General features: G+C 45.6%; 1 protein-coding gene across 1 annotated transcript in view; it reads left to right on the top strand.

Moving 5' to 3' along the window:
• The window catches only part of cwf19l2 (CWF19 like cell cycle control factor 2), a 265,425-nt gene that overhangs the window by 166,884 nt on the left and 76,086 nt on the right, over window positions 1-22,455 (top strand). The window lies entirely within an intron of this gene.

Raw genomic sequence — 22,455 nt, 5'->3', positions numbered from 1 at the left:
TGAATCATTTTCAATTTTTTTAGAGATTGAAATATTTAGTGTTCACTTTGAAGAAATCCCATAGCACTCCATATCATTAGCACATCTCTCTGCCACAATGTGAAAGAGCTCCTAGTTGTTTTCAAATCTGTGGAAATGTCTTTTTTGAGCATGGTGCCAACTTATGTTCTGTTGAAACAGAATTTTAACAAGTTCTGTCTTCACAAATTAATAAAATGGGAGATGGTGTGCCCTATGTATGTTTCTGGAAAAACCATTAATCTGACTCTCAGTTCTCTCTGCACTAAACTTCTGTTTCTGCAGACCTACTTCATTTCCAGAGAACGTTGTCAATATCCATGTCTACGTTATTTTCCCACATCTGTCTTAAGCTTTTGAAGTTATTCCTCTCATCGACAGCTGGCTTTTGTATGTATTCACAGCGGTGGGGTCTCAAATATGATCCTGCAGGATTTTTTCTAATTCAATACACATTGGACTGTGATATGTTTTACGACTGTAGGAGGAATTGAAACTAATGTTTTCAACATTAAAAATGCTACATAAATGAAAGTTATTAATGAGGATTAGAGATCAACTGTAACTTAGCTGGTAAATGTTAAACATCTCTAACAGTTGCATCTGAAGGACAATATTATATTTCACCCTGTATTACAAAGTTTTGCTATATTTCACAATACATGAAAACAGCAGACATTCTTCCCCTAAGCTACCTGTGTGGTGAGCCATTAGTATGGAGTCAGTAGCTCTGTTGGCGACAAGTGGTAGACTTGACATCTGAGGTAAATTCAGTCACAGAAGTATCATTCCTTTGAAGGTGTAGTGAAACAAAGCTATTCACAAAAGTTGCAGTTTCCTTGACTATATTCAGTGGATTGTCAATTATGTAAGATTTGCAGATTGGAAAACTGCAAATGTACTGCCCCTATTTTAAAAATGAGGCAGACAAAAAGCAGGAAACGATAGACCAGTTAGCCTAACATCTATGGTTGGGAAAATGTTGGGAGTCCATTATTAAAGAAGCAGTAGCAGGACATTTGGAAAAGCAAAATTCAGTCAGGCAGAGTCAGCATGGATTTATGAAGGGGAAGTCATGTTTGACAAATTTGCTGGAATTCTTTGAGGATGTAACGAGCAGGATGGATAAAGGGGAGCCAGTGGATGTGGTGTATTTGGACTTCCACAAGGCATTTGACAAGGTGCCACATAAAAGGTTACTGCACAAGATAAAGGTTCACGGGGTTTGGGGTAGTATATTAGCATGGATAGAGGATTCGCTAACTAACAGAGTCGGGATAAATGGTTCATCTCTGGTTGGCAACCAGTAACTCGTGGGGTGCCGCAGGAATCGGTGTTGGGACCCCAACTATTTACAATCTATATTAACGACTTGGAAGAAGGGACTGAGTGCTTTTCCTCCCATCTTTGTATCATCAGCAAACTTGGCTACGTTGCAATGTGTGAGGAGGACACAAAAAATCTGCAAAAGGACATAGTCAGGCTAAGTGAGTGGGCAAAAATTTGGCAGATGGAGTATAATGTTGGAAAGTGTGAGGTCATGCACTTCGGCAGAAAAAATCAAATTCTGGAGATGGAGGGGTTGTCTTATGAGGAAACGTTCAGTAGGTTGGGCCTCTACTCATTGGAATTCAGAAGAATGAGAGGTGATCTTATCAAAATGTATAAGATTATGAGGGGGATTGACAAGTGGATGCAGAGAGGATGTTTCCACTGATAGGGGAGAATAGAACTAGAGGGCAAAATCTTAGACTAAGGGGCCACCCATTTAAAACTGAGATGAGGAGAAATTTCTTCTCTGAGGATTGTGGATCTGTGGAACTCATTGCCTCAGAGAGCTGTGGAAGCTGGGACATTGTCTATTTCTGTCTTAAATTTATTCAGTTTCTTAAACGATAAGGGAATAAGGGGTTATGGGGAGCGGGCAAGGAGGTGGACCTGAGTCCATGATCGGATCAGCCATGATCATATTGAATGGCGGAGTAGACTCGAGGGGCCGTATGGCCTACTACTGCTCCTATTTCTTACGTTTTTATGTTGCCCCCCAACTTAGAATCATAGAATAGTACAGCACGGAAGAAGGCTATTTGGCCCATCGAGTCTGTTTCGTTTCTTTTCGAAATTATCCACATCTGTAGTAGTTTGTGCAATTTTATCAATACTTTGGTACTTGGGTATTATATACTTACCAGTGTCTATGCACTGCTATCATAGTCTTCTGATTGATAGAATGTTGCAGAATGTCTTTTCCTCTAATTGTTAATGCAGAGATAATCCTGGTGAAGTGCTGACTGTGGACATAGTCTTTCAAGGCCATGTAAGTATCTAAAACACTGTATAAATACTCACTAAACAAATTATGGGACTACATCCTGATTACACTTTTTTAGGGGCCTTAATGATCAAAACAATGGCGAGATCCAAGGATCCAATTGAGATCCCTTGTCACTGTATGCTGGATTATTACAATGTACAACATGATTCTACTTCTGTTTGGTAGGTTGGTTGAATGTACATTGTAACAGACCGAGCTTCAGGCTATAAGCCAACAATTTCTTTCACATAGGACAGACATGTAGCGCCACAGACATTTTCAGAATCCATTATTAAGTGCAATTGGTGCTGAGCCTGAACTGCTGTCTAATTTGAAACCATGCTACGTGCCCGAAACATGATATTATTGGTATCCATATGTTTGGCATCATGTAACACTGAAAGCAACATCAATGTTGTAATATGGGCTGCTTAGATATTTATCTCAAATAGTGCATTTAGGTTCTTGTATGCTCGAAATTCTCCTTTGTTCCAATGAAAAGAATCCGTGCCATGCAGGAGAAAAAGTGCATATTTTATACTTTTGTGTATTATCATTTAGGCTAACATTTTGTGAAATATGTTCAAAGTCTGTTTCTAAAGTAGGTCTAGGATTTATGTTCAAAGTTCTCAGCAGAAGCAAATCAAGCTAATTGTGTAATGAAGTAGGAATTTAATAGCAGCATTAGCACTAGTTGTGAGAGAAATTTCAGCAGTGCAGTACAGGGGTATTTCATCTACATTACTCATTCTAAATCTTCTGTGATCAAAGTCTTTGTATAGATATCATTGGTGTAAGTAAAGGATAAATTATGAGACATGTATTATTTATGTACAATGAATGGCTAACTTTATAACTGACAAATGAGAAAGGCAATTATGGTAAAGAGTTCTATCTAGAATGTAAGGATGATCTCTATAGTTGCGTTAAGACAGAATTGATAGTACTAAGACAGACCACTAAACAGTGGGCATACAATGGAGGAGAAGATCTGCAGATAGTTCAGAGAGATGTGTAAAAACAGCAAGATAATAGTGGGTGAATTTACTTATCACAAGATAGACTGGAATAAAGATAATGCATGTGGTGAAAACTTCTTGGATCATAAGAACATGAGAATTCGGAGCAGGAGTAGGCCATACTGCCCCTTGAGCCTGCTCTGCCATTCAGTAAGATCATGGCTGAGCTTCAACCTCAACACTTTCCTGCCCAATCTCCATATCCCTTGATTCCTCTAGAGTCCAAAAATCTATCTATCGCAGCCTTGAATATATTCAATGAGTGAGCATCCACAGCGCTTTGGGGCAGAAAATTCCAAAGATTTACAACCCTCTGAATAAATTCCTCCTTATCTAAAGGCTGACCCCTTATCCTGAGACTATGCCCCCTAGTTCTAGACTCTCCAGCCAGGGGAAACAATCTCTCAGCATTTATCCTGTCAATACCCCTCAGAATCTTATGTTTCAATGAGATCACCTCTCATTCTCTAAACTCCAGAATATAAGCCCAATCCCAATCTACTTCGTCTCTCCTCAGGACAACCCTCTCATCCCAGGAATTAATCTAGTGAACCTTCGTTGCACTGCCTCTAAAATAAATAAGGAGATCAAAACTGTGCACAGTCCAACAAGGAAAGAAATAATGTTCAATTTGGCTCTGGGAAATGAAGTGGGTCTAATAACTGATGTGAGAGTAAGAAAACAATTGGAAAAGAGTGATTACAACATTGTTAGGTTCAGTGTAAGAATGGAAAAGGATAATGAAGAGTCAAAGATAAAGCTGCTGGATTAGAAAAGGCAAATGCCAGTGAGATAAGAGGGGATCTGGCTTTTTAACTGGATAAAAAAAGTTAACAAATAGCTGAATACAACAGGAGTGGGAAACATTCAAATATAAGCTGGAAAAAATAGACATAATACACATCAGCAAAATTAAAGCCCGTGGGATTAAAGAGACAGTAGCAGCATGGTTACAAAATTGGCTAAGAAAGCAGAGTAGTAGTGACGGTTGTTTTTCAGACGAGAGGCAAGTATACAGTGATGGCCCCCAGGGGTCAGTCCAAGGACCACTGCTCTTTTTGATATATGTTAATGACCTAGGCTTGGATATAGGGAGCGCAATTTTAAAGCATCCTGGATCATAAGAACATAACCTGGATGTGTAGTAAACAATGAGGAGGATAGTAGCAGATTTCAGGAGGACATAGGCAAGTTGGTGAAATGGGCAGACACGTGGGAGCGGAACTTTAATGCAGAGAGGTGTGAAGTGATGCATTTTGGGTGGAAGAATGAGAAGAGGCAAGATAATCAGTGTAATTTTAAATGAGGTGCAGGAACAGAAAGTTAGGGGTTCCTATCCACAGCTCTTTGAAGATGGCAAGACAAGTTGATAAAGTAGTTGAAACACAATTTGAGTACAAAAGCAAGGAAGTTATGCTAACTATAAATCACTTGTTAGGCCTCAGCTAGAGTATTGTGTACAATTCTGGGTGTCACACTTCAGGAAGTATGTCAAGGTCTTGGAGAGGGTGCAGAGGAGATTTGTCAGAATGATATCAGGGATGATGGATTTCAGTTATGTTGAGAGACTAGAAAAGCTTAGAAAGTTAATGGCAGATTTAACAGTAACATTCAAAAGGGAATTGGATATATACTTGAAAAGGAGAAATTTGCTGCAGGGCTATGGGGAAAGCGCAAAGGAGTGGGACTAATTGGTGGGGATAGCTCTTTTTAAAGAGCTGGTCCTTCAGCTGTGCTGTATGATTTTATGTATTCATAATTAAAGAGGGGTTTTGATAGGGTTAAAAAGGAGAAACTGCTTTCACTGGTGGGTGGTTTGGTAACCAGAGGACACAAAAATAGGATAATTGGCAAAAGTACCAGAGGGAACTGGAATATTGTGTTCAGTTTTGGTCTCCTAATCTTAGGAAGGACGTTCTTGCTATTGAGGGAGTGCAGCGAAGATTCACCAGACTGATTCCCGGGATGGCAGGACTGACATATGAGGAAAGACTGCATCGACTGGGCCTGTATTCACTGGAGTTTAGAAGAATGAGAGATGATCTCATAGAAACATATAATATACTGACGAGACTGGACAGGTTAGATGCAGGAAGAATGTTCCTGATGTTGGGAAAGTCCAGAACCAGAGGACACAATCTAAGGTTAAGGGGTAAGCCATTTAGGACTGAGATGAGGAGAAACTTCTTCACTCAAGAGAATTGTGAACCTGTGGAATTCTCCACTGCAGAGAGTTGCTGATGCCAGTTCATTGGATATATTCAAGAGGGAGTTAGATATGGCCCTGATAGCTAAAGGGATCAAGGGGTATGGAGAGAAAGCAGGAAAGGGATACTGAGGTGAATGATCAGCCATGATCTTATTGAATGGTGGTGCAGGTTCGAAGGGTCGAATGGCCTACTCCTGCACCTATTTTCTATGTTATGAGGAGAATTTTTTCTTGCAGAGAGTTATGATCTGGAATGCACTGTGGGGAAAGGACGGGAGAGTGGGACTAATTGGATAGCTGTTTCAAAGAGTCGGCACATGCACGATGAGCAGAATGGCCTCCTTCTGTGCTTTATGAAATAAAGTTCTGTAAATAAATAGAGAGTATGAGCCCAAATTTCCCCAGGAGTTGCCCTGTTTTTTTTGGAGTAAGTAGCTTTTTTTCCAATGTAAGTCAGTTAGTTAGCTTTTTTTCTAGTTTATTTTGCTCTCTCCAAAAGGGGGCATGACAAGCCACTTACACCTCTTCTGGCCATAGAAGCAAATTTAGCCAGCTGAAAGTTACTCCAAACTAACTTAGGCCAGTGTATGTGGCTACTTTTGTAGGCACAGAAAAATCTTACCTACATTTAAGAAATTAGCGCAGATAGCCAGAGATGGGGGGCGGAGGGGGTGGGGAGAAGGTGAGTTAGAGGATTCCAAAGCTCTAAAGACCTTCACAACATCAGCACAACATTACAACATCTTCAGCACAACAGCTGCACAACATCATCACAAATAAATGAAAGATAAATCGGCTATAGAAAATAGAACAGTCCTATCTTGCCGACTGCAGAACGCACCGGCTAGCCCTCCCGCCAGGGGCGGCTGGCACACACGACTGTAGTGGTGAGGGATTTTTACTTTTTACAGGTGACCCTAAATATTGCGTGGTCCTAATGGAGGATGATTCAGTTTTGATGCAAAATATATTTTATTGTGAATTTTACAGTGCACTTCAACGATACCAACAACAACAACATCCACAGCAGGAAAGAAAGTCTGCACCCAGCCCTCACCCACATCTCGGGGAAAGTGCACTTCCTTATAGGGTCGGTGGTGGTGGAGGGGTATTGGGGGCCCGGCTTAGGTCTGACCGGTGGCTGGTGCGTGGAATGAAGTGGGAGTGGCATTTGAGTCTCTGGCCTTTGTGCCCTTATTGCAGAAGCCAGCTCTCTCATGGTATTTGAAATCATCTGCACACCCTTTGAAATGCCCGCCCTGACTTCCCGTCTTCGTGCAGAGATTTCACCCGATAGTGTTGTGACCTCATCACGCATCCCACTGATGGCCGCCACGAGTGATCTTGTGAGGGCATTGATCTCCTCACCCAATGAAACAACCTGATTAACTTCTGCTGAGGGCTACATCTCAGGAGAGACTGGCCGGCTTCTCCTTCCCCTCGCCGTGGGTCTGCCTAGTGGCACCCCTCCAGTACAAAGGCACAGTCTGGGACGGTGGGGGACTGGGTGTCCCAGGATGCATTTCCTGACCGCCACTTGGACCTGCGACCTCGGAAGGTGTGAACCTATGGAAGGTTGCCGAGGAGCTAATGGAGGGTTCTGGCAGTGTGATGCCCTGTGATATGTCCCTGAAGTATAATGTGGATAAATGTGAGGTTATCCACTTTGGTGGTAAAAACAGAGAGACAGACTATTATCTGAATGGTGACAGATTAGGAAAAGGGGAGGTGCAAAGAGACCTGGGTGTCATGGTACATCAGTCATTGAAGGTTGGCATGCAGGTGCAGCAGGCGGTTAAGAAAGCAAATGGCATGTTGGCCTTCATAGCAAGGGGATTTGAGTACAGGGGCAGGGAGGTGTTGCTACAGTTGTACAGGGCATTGGTGAGGCCACACCTGGAGTATTGTGTACAGTTTTGGTCTCCTAACCTGAGGAAGGACATTCTTGCTATTGAGGGAGTGCAGCGAAGGTTCACCAGACTGATTCCCGGGATGGCGGGACTGACCTATCAAGAAAGACTGGATCAACTGGGCTTGTATTCACTGGAGTTCAGAAGAATGAGAGGGGACCTCATAGAAACATATAAAATTCTGACGGGGTTAGACAGGTTAGATGCAGGAAGAATGTTCCCAATGTTGGGGAAGTCCAGAACCAGGGGTCACAGTCTAAGGATAAGGGGTAAGCCATTTAGGACCGAGATGCGGAGGAACTTCTTCACCCAGAGAGTGGTGAACCTGTGGAATTCTCTACCACAGAAAGTTGTTGAGGCCAATTCACTAAATATATTCAAAAAGGAGTTAGATGAGGTCCTTACTGCTAGGGGGATCAAGGGGTATGGCGAGAAAGCAGGAATGGGGTACTGAAGTTGAATGTTCAGCCATGAACTCATTGAATGGCGGTGCAGGCTCGAAGGGCCGAATGGCCTACTCCTGCACCTATTTTCTATGTTTCTATGTCCTGATCCATATTGCAGTCAGCATTCTCCTGAGCACACATTTCCATGGACCTCTCCTCCCCCCCCCCCCCCCGCCCGCGTTGGTCTGGAGTGCACGCATCTGGATCCTCAGGATCTTGAGGAGTGTCGTCGTTTTCTGCAAAAGACAACACAACAGTCAAATGGTTAGCAGCACAGGAGGGGGCAGGATGGGTGGCATGAGTAGTGTCACGCGTAGCAGGCCAGTCAGCAGATTGATTTGAAGGGCCACTATGCATTTTAATGACTCCCCCTCACCCTCGCGTGTGGGTCCAGCTTGTGCAGAGCTGATTCTTTTTCTGCCGGTGCGAGTCAGCAAAGCAGCAACCCTCTGTTCCAGGGGTGTCAGTTGGTGCAGATTTGGCGGACCTCCTCCTGTTCTAGTTCTCTCCCTCCTTGTTGTAGGCCAATTTCTTCTGCAAAGATGAAAATATTAATTGTCAGACATGGTGCGCTTCTGATGGGTGGGACACATACAGATGCTCTCATTTTCCACTGCAATTCAATTTAAAGATGAAGATATTACTTACACTCACTACTTGACCAATGTCCTGCCATTTCTTCTTGCACTGGTTTCCACATCTTGCAGTGTTGACCCCAGCGGAGAATTCTTCTGCAAAAATGTTCCATCTTTTTCTCATTTCCTTGGGTGAGACCTTTGACGGACCACTCTTGCTGATATCCAGCTCCAGCCATTTCTCCTCAATTACAGTCACTAATTTCTCCACTTCCTCATGGAGGAAATTCTTGGTTCGTCTTGCACCGCTCCTGCGCCATTCGTCTATTGGACTCAAACGCAGGTAATGTTCAAAGATCACACTTACATCTCTCTTACACCTATCCAGCACTCCTTTCCACTCCCTCAGCCACATAAAAATAAATATTCAGACCTCACCTTTATATATGCTCCATAACCAATTATTCTGAGGACGCTCTCCCTTTAATTGGCCAATCGCCAAGCTTCCTGTTACACTGCGCATGCGCGCAAACTGAACCGCCCATTGCACATGCGCGCACACTCAAATGGTCATGTGTGCCCCTGCCGGCACTACACAACACGCTGGGCCCAAGCCCCGCCCCCTAAGCAAGCGCGGCCGAAGCTCCGCCCCACCCAGGCTCTGCTGTGCGATGCCGATGGATCTGGACGACGAGGGAGCGGCCAAATTCATAGGTAGATTTTTGCCGCTTTTTTCCCCAGAGGAAATTGGCGCACCACATCGAAATACGATGCTCTAAGCAGCTGAGGAAATTTGGGGCCGTTAAAACTAAACTGCAATGTGAAAAGGAGACATATGATTAAGTTAGGTCTAATAATCTTGCAAATAATCATGAGGAATATTGGGCCCAAATTTCCCCATGAGTTGCACCGTTTTTTTTGATGTAACTTGATTTTTCTGGTGTATCTTTTTAGTTGCAAATATGGCCATTTAATTTGCGCCCGTGTAAGTGAGTCAGTTAGGTTTTTTGTTAGGTCAGTTTTTTTTTCAAAAGGGGGCGTTCCCAGCCACTTGCACCATTTATGCCAATTTGGCCAGAAAAATGTTGTACTAAACTCACTTAGGGCAGCGTATGTGTTCACTTTTGTCCACACAGAAAGACCTTACTTACAGTTAAGGAATCGGTGCAAGTAACTAAAGCACCACCAAGCACCAAACAAAGCACAAAAAGTAATAAGCAATTAATTAACAAATAAAATAGAAGGAACCCTGCCCCTAAAGCACCAAGACCAAAGTAATAAGCAATCAATAAATAACACACAAAAAAATAGAAGGAACCCTGCACTTAAAGCACCAAGACCAAAGTAATAAGCACTCAATAAATAACAAATAAAAAATAGAAGTCCTCCCTTAGGGAACGCAGCGGGCCGCCGATGAGGGAGCCCATTTGACCAGGGCTAGGGACGGCGTGCTTCGGCCCCTCCCACACAGCCTGCAGACTCTAGCGCGCATGTGCAGAGGTCCCGGCACTGTTTTCAGCGCCGGGACCTGGTTCCGCCCCAATCCATTGGGCTACGCTACGCCACGACGGAGGAGAGGCTGGGGAGCGGCCAAATTACGGAGGGTTTTTTTTGCCGTGCTTGGAGGTGGGCAAAAGCAGCGCAGATCGAGTGAGGGCGCCAGAAAAAGAGGTTAGGGAAATTTGGGCCCATAGAAAGTATAGCGGAGAGAAAAATATAAGACTTGCGTTTATATAGCGCCTTTCACGACCACTGGATGTCCCAAAGAGCTTTACATCAATTAAGTACTTTTGAAGTGTAGTCACTGTTGTAATATAGGAAAGGTGATAATGTAGGAGATGTGAAAAGGGTGATTGGAAAGGCTAGAAGAAATATCAGACAAGACATGCAGATAATATAAAAGGAGTATGTAATTAATATAATGAACTGCAGGTGCAAATTCAACTTTGAGGGTATGACATGGTAGCCATTACTGAGACATGGCTGCAAGATGATCAGGACTGGGAACTACATATATACCAGGTTATAAGGTCTACAGGAAAGATAGGGAAAGTGGTGGAGGGGGAGGAGTAGCCTTAGTGATTAAGAATGAAATCACTTCAATGATAAGAGAGGATATAACAAGAGGTAAGCAGGCAGTGGAGACTAATGAAATAGGAAAGGATTTAAGACTGTAGTGGGAGTTGTGTACAGGCCCCCTGCCAGCAGCTATGAAGTGCTAGATTGTATAAATGCAGAGATTAGACAAGCATGTAGTAAAGGCAGAGTGGTTTTAATGGGAGATTTTAACTTTCACATTGATTGGATAAGCAGACTAGCATCTGTCAGAAAGGTGGTGAATTTCTTGAGTGTGTCTCAGATAGTTTTCTACAACAATATGTCCTAGAACCAACAAGGGGGCATGCCATTATTAGATTTAGTAATGAGTAATGAGCCAGAATTAGTTAACAGTCTAACGGTGTATGAACGTTTACCAAATAGTGATCATATTGTGATCGAGTTCAACTTAGTGTTTCAAAGGGAGAAATGCGAAACAGCTACTAAGATTCTAGATTTAGGTAAGGCCAACTTCACCGGGATGAGACAGACTATCCACAGTAAACTGGGCAAATCTGTTAATGGGTAAAATGACAGATCAGTGGGAGGTATTCGAAAAATAATTTAATGTGATACAGAATCAATTTATATCCCTGAGGTGCAAGAACTCTACTTGCCAAAAAATACCCAGCCATGGACGACTAAAGAGGTAAGGGACAGCATAAAACTAAAGGAAAATGCACACAAAAATGCAAAAAATGGCACAAATCCTAGTGAAGGGGAAGATACAAAGAACAGCAAAGCGTGACAAAACAGATAGTAAGCTCTACAAAGAGTGTATGAAAAAAAACCTATAAGGGATATCAAAATCAACAAACATGTTTTTACAATTAAGGAAAAAGAGGTTGGTCAGGAGCAATGCTGGCCCCAAGAAAACTGATATTGGTGATATTGTCATTGATAATAAGGAAATGGCGAACATGTTCAATAATTACTTTGTATCAGTATTTACAGTAGAGGCATGCCAGAAATCCCAAGGAAACTAATATTGAATCAGGGACAGGGACTCAATAAAATGAACAGAAATGAGCAAAATAACAGAAATAAAGAAACTAATGGCACTAAAGAGTGACCAATCCCCAGGGCCAGATGGTTTCCATTCCATGGTTTTAAAGGAAGTCGGTGAGCACATTTCAGATGCCCTAACTATAATCTTCCTAAGTTCTCTTGATTCAGGAACAGTCCCTTTAGATGGAAAATTGCGCATGTCATTCTGCTTTTTAAGAATGACAAGAGCGGGAAATCAGGGAATTATAGACCAGTTAGCCGAACATCTGTTGTGGGGAAATTGCTAGAGTCTATATGGGCCTGAATTTGATGAAGACCTCCTCCCGCCCAAGTGCCGCCCAAAGGACCGCTGATGACCGCCGAGGTAACTGACAGTATTTGAGCGGGGTTTTCATCGGAGAAGTCCCTCGAAGGTCGGCGGGCAGCAAATGAGCGACTTACGCTGTCAATCTGGGTGACAGCCGGCGGGAAAGGCACTTGCCACTCAAGTGCCGCCGAGGATGAAGTCGGGTCCACCGAGGGTCGAAGAGCTGAAAAGCAAAAGCATAAAAAATAAAATTTAAAAAACCACCTGAAGACCTTCAGGGAACCTCATCCAGGTAAGTCGCTGTGGGGAAAAAAAATTAAAAAAAGTTCACTAACCTTTTTTTCAGGGTCTTCCTACCATCGGGGACAGACCAGCCTCCAGCCAGCGGTTCACCCCCGTTCTGGCGCCGACCCCCGCCCGCACCAATCTGGCAGCTCGGTGGGCGGGAGGTCACTTACGCCACTCGGCCGTCTACTGACGTCAGCGGGCGGTTCCCGGTGGCTCTCCCCTCCCGCCCGCTCCAGCCCACCTTGAAAATGGCACTGGGCGGATCTTCACGAGGAATGTCGGCAGCAGTGGGCGGTAAGCTGGCCCTATAAATTAAAATAAGGTGACTGAACACTTCCAAAATTTTCAGTTGATCAGCCAGCATGGATTTTTGAAAGGTAGTTCATGCCTGACAAATCTGATTGAATTTTTTGAAGAGGTGTCCAAAGTAGTGAACAGGGGAATGCCTATGGATGCCTTTATAGGAACTTCCGGAAGGCATTTGCTAAAGCCCCACATAAGAGACTGTTAACTAAGAAAGCCCATGGAATTGAAGGCAAATTATTGAACTGGTTAGGAAATTGGCTGAGTAGCAGGAGACAGAGTATAGGGATAATGGGCAGGTACTCTAATTGGCAGGATGTGACTAGTGGTGTTCCGCAGGGACCTGTGGTGGGATCGCAACCATTCACAGTTTTTATTAACTGTGATGACATCAGAAGCCACAAATCCAAATTTGCCAATGACATAAAGATAGGCAGCATTATAGGCAGTGTAAATGAAGGTATACAATTACAAAGGGATATTGATAGATTAAGTGAATGGGCAAAACTGTGGCAAATGGATTTCAATGCAGGCAAATGTGAGGTCATCCACTTTGGACCTAAACAGGATAGAGCAGGGTACTTTCTAAATGGTGAAATGCTAAAAACAGTGGAGGACCAAAGAGACTTGGGGTCCAGGTACATAGATCATTAAAATGTCATGAACAGGTACAGAAAAGAATAAAAAAGGCTAATGGAATGCTGGCCTTTATATCTAGAGGAGTAGAATACAACAACAACAAAAACAGCTTGTATTTATAAAGCGCCTTTAACATAGTAAAATGTTCTAAGGTACTTCAAAGGAATGTTAAAAGACAAAAATTTGAAATCAAGCCATACAAGAAGAAATTGGGGCAAATGACCAAATGCTTGGTCAAAGAGGTAGGTTATAAGGAGCGTCTTAAAGGAGGAAAAAGAAGTAGAGCGGCGTAGAGAATTAGGGAGGGAGTTCCAGAGCTTAGGGCCTTGGCAGCTGAAGGCACGGCCACTGATGGTTGAGTGATTATAATCAGGGATGCTCATGAGGGCAGAATTTGAGGAGCGCAGATATCTCTAGGGTTTGTGGGGCTGAAGGAGATTAGAGGGATAGGGAGGTGCAAGGCCATGGAGGGATTTGAAAACAAGAATGAGAATTTTGAAATCATAGGGCTCAATTTTCCCCAAGGTATTTTTTTGGCGTACTTGGAGTTACACTCGTTTTTTGGGGCCCAAGTACGCCAAAAAAAAATGTTCCAAGTTTTCCGGTTTGATTTCTTCATTTTGGCGCAGCCTAACCTGCCCTTTAGTTTTGGGGTTGGGACCTTGATCTGCGCCAAAAAGATTGGGTTCCCACGTGACCAGGGACACGATGTGGGCTGAGGCTGGAAAGTGAAACATACAGCCAGCTTGCAACCTGCACAAGCACCTTCAAATACATTGTAGCAACTTCACAAGTGCCTTAAAACACATTGCAGCACTTCACAAGCACATTAAAATACATTGCAGCAACTTCACAAGCGCCTTAAAATACATTGCAACACTTCACAAGCACCTTAAAATACATTGCAACACTTCACAAGCACCTTAAAATACATTGCAGCAACTTCACAAGCACAAATACATTGGACCAACTTACCTCCATTAAATTATTAAAGTACCCCTCCCGATGCCGGTGCCGATCCCCGCTCCTATCGCAGGCCGAAGGGCCTCCTCCGTCCCGGTCCCGCACCTATCGCAGGCCGAAGGGCCTCCTCCGTCCCGGTCCCGCACCTAGCCCTGGCCGAGTGGCCTCCTCCCTCCTGGTCCCCGCACCTAGCCCTGGCTGAGTGGCCTCCCGGTCTGCTCCCCCGCACTAATCCCAGGCCAAATGGCCCCCTCCCTTCCGGTCCCCACACCTAGCTATACCCAAAAGGCTTCTTCCCCCTCTCTTTTACCTCGCTGGGCATCTGCTGCACTTACCTCTCGAGAAGGTTTTTCTACAGAGGCCACATACGCTGGCCTAAGAAGAACTGGAGTAACTCTCAGCTGGCCAAACTTGCCTAATAGGCATGGGTAGCAGGTCACGACTCTTAGGCTGAAAAAAAACTTACCTAAAAAAATCGTAACTAACTGAGTTACTCTGGTGCAAATTGATTGGGGAAACTTGGGTTTCTTAACTTAGACCAAAAAAAGCGGCCTGCGTCAAAAAAACAGCGCAAATCACTGGGGGAAATTGAGCCCTTTGGTTACAACACAGAAGAAGGCCATTCGACCCATTGAGTCTGTGTTGGCTCTCTCCAAGAGCACCTTGGCTAATCCCACTCCCCCGCCCCTTCCCCGTAGCCCTGCAATTTTTTTTTCTTTCAGGCACTTATCCAACTCCCCTTTGAAAACAGTGACTGAGTCTACCTCCATCATCCTTTCAGGCAGTGCATTGCAGATCCTAACCACTCGCTATGTAAAAAAAAGTTTTTTCTGATGTTGCCTTTGGTTCTTTTATCTTAAATCTGTGTCCTCTGGTTCTTGACCTTTCTACCAATGGGAACAGTTTCTGTCTACTCTCTCCAGATCCCTCATGATTTTGAACACCAAATCAAGGCATTGCTTAACCAGGAGCCAGTGTAGGTCAGCAAGCATAGGGGTGATGGGTGAACGGGACTTGGTGCGAGTTAGGGCACAAGTTTTGGATGTCCTCAAGTTTACATAAGGTAGAATGTGGGAGGGCAGCCAGGAGTGCATTGGAATAATCAAGTCTAGAGGTAATAAAGGCATGGATGAGGGTTTCAGCAGCAGATTAGCTGAGGCAGAGGTGGAAACGGGCAATGTTACGGAGGTGGAAATAGGCAGTCTTAGTTATGCCATGGATATGTGGTCAGAAGTCATTGGCTTCAGTTTTCCCAATATTTAATTGGAGAAACTTTCTGCTCATCGAGTACTGGATGTTGGACAAGTAGTCTGACAACTTGGAGACCGTGGAGGGATCGAGTAAGTGGTGAAGTAGAGCTGGGTGTAGTCAACGTACATGTGGAAACTGACGCTATGTTTTTGGATGATGTCGCCAAGGGGTAGATGAAAAATAGGAGGGGGCTAAGGATAAATCCCTGGAGGACCTCAGAGGTAACGATGTGGGGGTGGGAAGAGAAGCCTTTGCAAGTGATTTCCTGGCTACGATTAGATAGATAAGAATGGAACTAGGTGAGAGCAGTCCCACCCAGCTGGACGATGGTGGAGAGATGTTAAAGGAGGACGATGGAGTGATCAACCATGTCAAAGGCTGCAGACAGTTCAAGAAGGGCGAAGAGGAATGTTTACCTTTGTCATAGTCATAAAGGATGTAATTTGCGACTTTGATGAGAGCCGTTTCGGTACTGTGACGGGCGGAAACCAGATTGGAGGGATTCAAACATGGAGTTCCGGGAAAGATGGGCTTTGATTTGTGAGATGACAACGTGTTTAAGGACTTTGGAAAATAAATGGAGATTGGAGATGGGGTGGTAGTTTGCAAGGTCAGAGGTGTCAAGGGTTAGCTTTTCTGAAGAGAGTGGTGATGATAGCAGATTTGAGGGAGAGGGAGGGCAGTACTTGATGAGAGAGAACCATTAACAATGTTAGCTAACATGGGAGCCAGAAAAGGAAGTTGGGTGCTCTGCAGTTTGGTGTAATAGGGTTGAGCGAGCAGGAAGTGGGTCTCATGGACAGGCTGAGCTTGGAGAGGGCAATAGGGGAAATCAGAGAGAAACTGGAGAAAGATGCGAGTTTAGGGCTAGGGCAGGGGGGAACCTTAGAGGAAGTTTGGCCCGGTGGATTCTGGAAAGGAAGGGAAGTGGCAAAGGCAGCTGCCTCTGATGGTCTCCATCTTCGAGACAAAGAAGTCCATGAGCTCCTTACACTTGTTGGAGGCGAGTGTGGCGGGGAGAGGGGTTTAAGAAGACGATTAGCAGTAGAGAATAGTAGCCGGGGATTATCTTTGCATTCCAGAATGATCCTGGAATAGTGAGCAGTTTTGGCAAACAAGAGTAGAACCCGATAATGCTTTGTGTTCCAGCCAGATCTGGTGGTGAATGGTTAAACCAATTGTCCGTCATATCCATTCAAGTCTGCATCCCTTGGACTTGGAGCAAAGATGAGGGCCGTACCGGGGGAACGGCAAGGGTGAGAGAGAGTAATGGTTTTAATAGGGACTCCGGCATCAAAGGTGGTGGGGAGGGTGTGGTTGAGCAGATCGGTAGCCGCAGAAATGTCGTGGTGAATGGAAGGCCAAAGACTGGATAGTTGGGATTTCATAAGTGCAGTTGTATGGAAGTTGGTAGAGTTTTTTTTCCGGGGCAGACACAGAAGGAAGTAGGTTTTGGTGGGGGAAGGGGGATGTGGATGGAAAGTGATACAAGGAAGTGATCAGAGATGGTCTTATTTGCAATTGACACGGTGGGGATGGCGAGGCCATGAGGGATGGCAAGGTCAAGGTGGTGGCCGTGAATAGGGGTTGGGGAATTCACATGGAGGAAGAGATCAAGGGAGGATAGGAGCGTAGTGAACTCAAAGGAGAGAGAGCATGATGAATTGAGATGGAGGTTGAAATCACCGCGGATGAAAAGTCGCTCGGTGCAGAGGCTGAGGGAGGAAAGCAGTGAAGAAATCTTGGGGATAAAATATTTATCGTACTTGGGTGAGCTGTAGAAAACAAAAATTTTAAGTGAGAGGGGTGGAACAAGATGAGATGCTCAAAGGGGGAGAGACCAAGGTGCGATTTGCTGATGAGAGCCACAGCGATCTGAGCAGGGCAAATGGTGGAAGATTTTGCCAGGTGGGGAAGCTTCATTTAAGGGTAAGGTGTCAGCACCCCTCAGCCAAGTTTCCATCAGGGTCATGATGTCGATGCAATCATCCACGATAAGCTCATGGATGGCAGGGGCCTTTTTTGCATGTGAACCGACATTCTGGAGGCCGATGCGGAGAGGGTCGGTGATGGCTGATCCACTGCGAGCATCCACAAGGTCAACGCTAGGAGGGGTGAGTTGGATGGGGAGGAGATTGGCAAGATTAGCCCTCCCACGGGCTCTCTGGGCGGGAAGGTCTGTGAGACAGTAGGATGGGATAGTTGGGGTTTCTACTTGTGAGGACACAGCAACGAGTGCCACAATGGGCCCTTCGGAGTATGCCAAGAGAGGAAAGCTGTGGGCTTATCTAAGAGAAGGTACAAGTTATTCTGCAGCTTATACAAAGCCCTGATTAGACCACACCTGGAGTACTGTGAGCAGTTCTGGGCACCACACAGTTGGAAGGATATATTGGCCTTGGAGGGAGTGCAGCGTAGGTTTACCAGAATGATACCCAGACTCCAAGGATTAAATTACGAGGAAAGATTACACAAATTGGGGTTGTATTCCCTAGAATTTAGAAGGTTAAGGGGTGATCTGATCAAAGATTTCAAGATATTAAAGGGAACAAATAGTTTAGATAGAGATAAACTATTTCTGCCGGTTGGGGAGTCCAGGACGAGGGAACATGGTCTAAAAACTAGAGCCAAACCTTTCAGAGGTGAAATTAGGACACTTCTACACACACAGGGTGGTAAAAGTTTGGAACTCTTCCACAAATGGCAATTGATGCTAGATCAATTGTTAATTTTAAAACTGAGATTGAGAGATTTTTATTAACCAATGGTATTGAGGGATATGGGCCAAAGGTGGGTATATTAAAAGTTTCAAAAATTGCACAATATTTATTTTGTAAATGTGCCAAAGTTGAATGTCAAAGCAGATCAGCCATGATCTCATTGAATGGCGGAACAGGTTCGAGGGGCTGAATGGCTTATTCCTGCTCCTATGTTCCTATGTAACTGTCATGTATTCAACCAGCATTGTAACCCATGTATAATCTGACCTAAGTTGTACACCGTGAGAACACTGATCACTAGGTGGGAGACACTCCTAACCTGGACCTTCAGGTATAAAAGGGGAAGCTCCACCCACCTTCATCACTTGAGTGCTTAGGAATAAAGGACAGGTCACAGACTGACCTCTCAAGCATGGGCCTCATGTGCATTTATACTGTGTAGTAAGGACATATCAATGGCGACAAGAAACTGGGATTTAAACCACACGAGCATGGCCACTAGCAGAACAGACAAGAGGTACTGTGTTAAGGAATGGTTGGGACAGAGATTCAACATTGTTAAAGCAGCACACAGTTCTCCAGGCAGACAAGGGCAGTCAGACATGCCCCAACATGTAGTCGAACCCAGAGGGGGAGTTCGACAGAGACAATGGCAAGCTGAACAGCGATTCACGCCATTGCAAGGGACAATGCGGCCAGTAATGGGGCCATCAACACCTGTTAATGGTGCACTCAAGGACAATAACAGGGGCAGTCAGAGACGATCGACTGGCAAGGGACTTTTTGTTTCAAACCGCAACTCATGCTGGAGGCGTGGAGGCATACATTCAGCCGGAGTTTGCAGAGATGAGCAAAATACCTGCAAAAATTGCAGGAATGGACACTGGGGGAAATTGCTGGAAGCTGAAGTTCAGCGAGTTCATGTGGAGCACGTATACAGTTCATACACCAGGATGCCACCGATAATGATGAAAGTGCTCCTCAATGGCATCCCAGTATCAATGGAGTTAGACACGGGTGCCAGCCAGTCCCTGATGGGTATCAAACAGTTCGAAAAGTTGTGGGCATCCAAGGCCAGGAGGCCAAAATTATCGCCGATTGACGCACAGCTACGGACTTACACAAAGCAGATCATTCCGGTGCTAGGCAGCGCCACGGTAGTCGTGACCCACAAAGATTTGGAGAACAGGTTGCCACTCTGGATTGTCGCAGGGGACGGTCCCGCACTACTGGGGAGGAGTTGGCTTGCTGTCATGAACTGGAAATGGGGCGATGTCCATGCAATTTCCTCTGTGGAGCGAGTATCATGCTTACAGATCCTGGACAAATTTGACTCATTATTTCAACCCGGCATTGGCACTTTCATGGGGGCCAAGGTAGTGATTCACATAAACCCGGACGCCAGACCAGTACACCACAAGGCCAGAGCGGTGCCGTACGTGATGCGGGAAAAGATAGAAGGCGAATTGGACCGCCTGTTGAGGGAAGGCATCATCTCGCCAGTCGAATTCAGTGACTAGGCGAGCCCGATTGTGCCAGTGCTCAAGGCGGATGGGTCGGTCAGGATATGTGGCGATTACAAGGCCACCATCAATCGGGTGTCACTCCAAGACCAGTACCCGCTACCGAGAGCGGAGGACCTCTTTGCGACGCTATCCGGTGGCAAACTTTTTTCAAAATTGGACCTGACCTCAGCTTACATGACCCAGGAGCTGGCGAGTGAGTCGAAGAAGCTGACCACCATCACGACACACAAGGGGTTGTTTGAGTACAACAGATGTCCGTTCGGGATTCGTTCAGCCGCCGCGATCTTCCAACGAAATATGGAAAGCCTCCTCAAGTCGATTCCAGGGACGGTGGTTTTTCAGGACGACATCCTCATTACGGGTTACGATACTGAAGAACACCTCCACAACCTGGAGGAGGTGCTATGGAGACTGGACTGGGTAGGTCTGCGACTGAAAAAGGCGAAGTGTGTCTTCCTAGCTCCAGAGGTAGAATTCCTGGGGATGAGGGTAGCAGCAGATGGGATCAGCCCTACTGCATCCAAGACGGAAGCGATCCAGAGAGCACCCAAACCCCGTAACATGACGGAGCTGCGTTCGTTCCTGGGGCTCCTGAACTATTTTGGTAACTTTCTTCCCAAATTGAGCACGCTGCTAGAGCCGCTACACGTGCTCCTACGCAAAGGTCGCGAATGGGTCTGGGGGGACAGCCAGGAAAGGGCTTTTAATAGAGCACGCAATTTGTTATGTTCCAACAATCTGTTAACGCTATGTGATCCATGTAAGAAACTTGTGTTAACGTGCGATGCGTCATCCTATGGTGTCAGGTGTGTGTTGCAGCATGTCAATGCCAAGGGTCAGTTACAGCCGGTAGCTTATGCCTCCAGGAGTCTGTCCCAGGCAGAAAGGGGCTACGGGATGGTAGAAAAGGAAGCGCTTGCATGTATATGCGGTAAAGAAAATACACCAGTACCTGTTTGGCAGGAAATTTGAGCTGGAGACAGATCACAAACCCCTAACGCCCCTTTTGGCCGACAACAAGGCCATAAATGCAAACGCATCGGCCCGCATACAGAGGTGGGCACTCACGTTAGCTGCCTATGACTACACAATTCGGCACAGACCGGGCACCGAAAACTGCGCCGATGCACTCAGCAGGCTCCCACTAGCCACCACTGAGGGGGCTACCGAGCATGGTGCTGAGATGGTCATGGCTGTTGAAGCTTCTGGAAGCGAAGGCTCACTCGTGACAACCCGTCAGATTAAAGTCTGGACAAATAGAGACCCGCTATTGTCTCTAGTCAAGAAATGTGTCCTGAATGGGGACTGGGCAGCCACGTACAGGGCATGCCCTGAGAAATTTAAACCATTTCACAGGCGCAAGGATGAACTCTCGATTCAGGCCGATTGCCGATTGCCTACTGTGGGGAAACCGCGTAGTCATGCCCCAGATGGGCAGAGAGGTGTTCATCAGAGAACTCCACAATGGGCACCCGGGCATTGTCACGATGAAGCCAATTGCCAGGTCACACGTTTGGTGGCCAGGGATAGACGCAGATCTGGAACTTTGTGTTCGCAGGTGCAACATGTGTGCCCAGCTGGGCCATGCGCCCAGGGAAGCCCCCCTTAGCCCCTGGCCAAGCCTTGGTCACGCATCCATGTGGACTATGCAGGTCTTTTCATGGGGAAAATATTTTTGGTTGTAGTAGACGCCTACTCCAAATGGATCGAGTGTGACATTTTAAATTCAAGCACATCCTCTGCCACGGTAGAAAGTCTACGGGCAATGTTCGCCGCCCACGGTCTACCGGACATCTTGGTCAGCGACAATGGCCCGTGCTTCACAAGCACTGAATTCCAGGACTTCATGGCAGGCAATGGAATTAACCATGTTAGAACGGCACCGTTCAAGCCGGCCTCAAACGGCCAGGCAGAACGAGCAGTGCAGATAATCAAACAGGGGATGCTCAGATTCCAAGGGGGTTCCCTACAAACCCGCTTATTGCGCCTCCTGTTGGCCTATAGATCCCGACCACACTCACTCACAGTGGTTCCACCTGCAGAGCGACTAATGAAAAGGACGCTCAAAACCCGATTATCCCTTATACACCCCACCATGAAAGAAATTGTCGAGAGCAGGCGCCAGTCACAATATCACTACCATGACAGGAATGCGAGGGCGCGATGTATTGATGTAAATGATCCTGTTTTTGTCCTCAACTACGCTGCAGGGCCGAAATGGCTCGCAGGCACTGTGGTTGCCAAAGAGGGAAATAGGATTCTGGTAGTTAAACTTACCAATGGGCAAATCTGCCGCAAACATGTGGATCAAACAAAAAGGAGGTTCAGCAACCCCATAGAAGAAGCAGAGGAAGAACACGATATAGAATTCACTCCACCACAGGTGACCGCACACCGGAACCAAAGGGAGGAGAGCCCAGTCACTGTGGGCAGTCCGGACAGGCCTGAGGCACTGCAAACAGCAGACACTCAGGCCAGCGCCCAACAACCGGAGCCCCAACTCAGGCGCTCTACAAGGGAGCGTAAACCACCAGAGAGACTCAACCTGTGATCCCAATAAGACTTTGTGGGGGGAGGTGATGTCATGTATTCAACCAGCATTGTAACCCATGTATAAACTGACCTAAGTTGTACACCGTGAGAACACTGACCACTAGTTGGGAGACACTCCTAACCTGGACCTTCAGGTATAAAAGGGGAAGCTCCACCCACCTTCATCACTTGAGTGCTAAGGAATAAAGGACAGGTCACAGACTGATCTCTCAAGCATGGGCCTCATGTGCATTTATACTGTGTAGTAAGGACATATCAGTAACAGTGTAGAATTTTATGAAGATGTAGTATGATGGAAGGAGCCTAATT

This window comes from Pristiophorus japonicus, chromosome 10 (assembly GCF_044704955.1).
Source record: "Pristiophorus japonicus isolate sPriJap1 chromosome 10, sPriJap1.hap1, whole genome shotgun sequence".
Classification (NCBI taxonomy): Eukaryota; Metazoa; Chordata; class Chondrichthyes; family Pristiophoridae; genus Pristiophorus; species Pristiophorus japonicus.
Note: the sequence above shows the minus strand (reverse complement) of the source record. Positions and strands in the feature narration are given on the sequence as shown.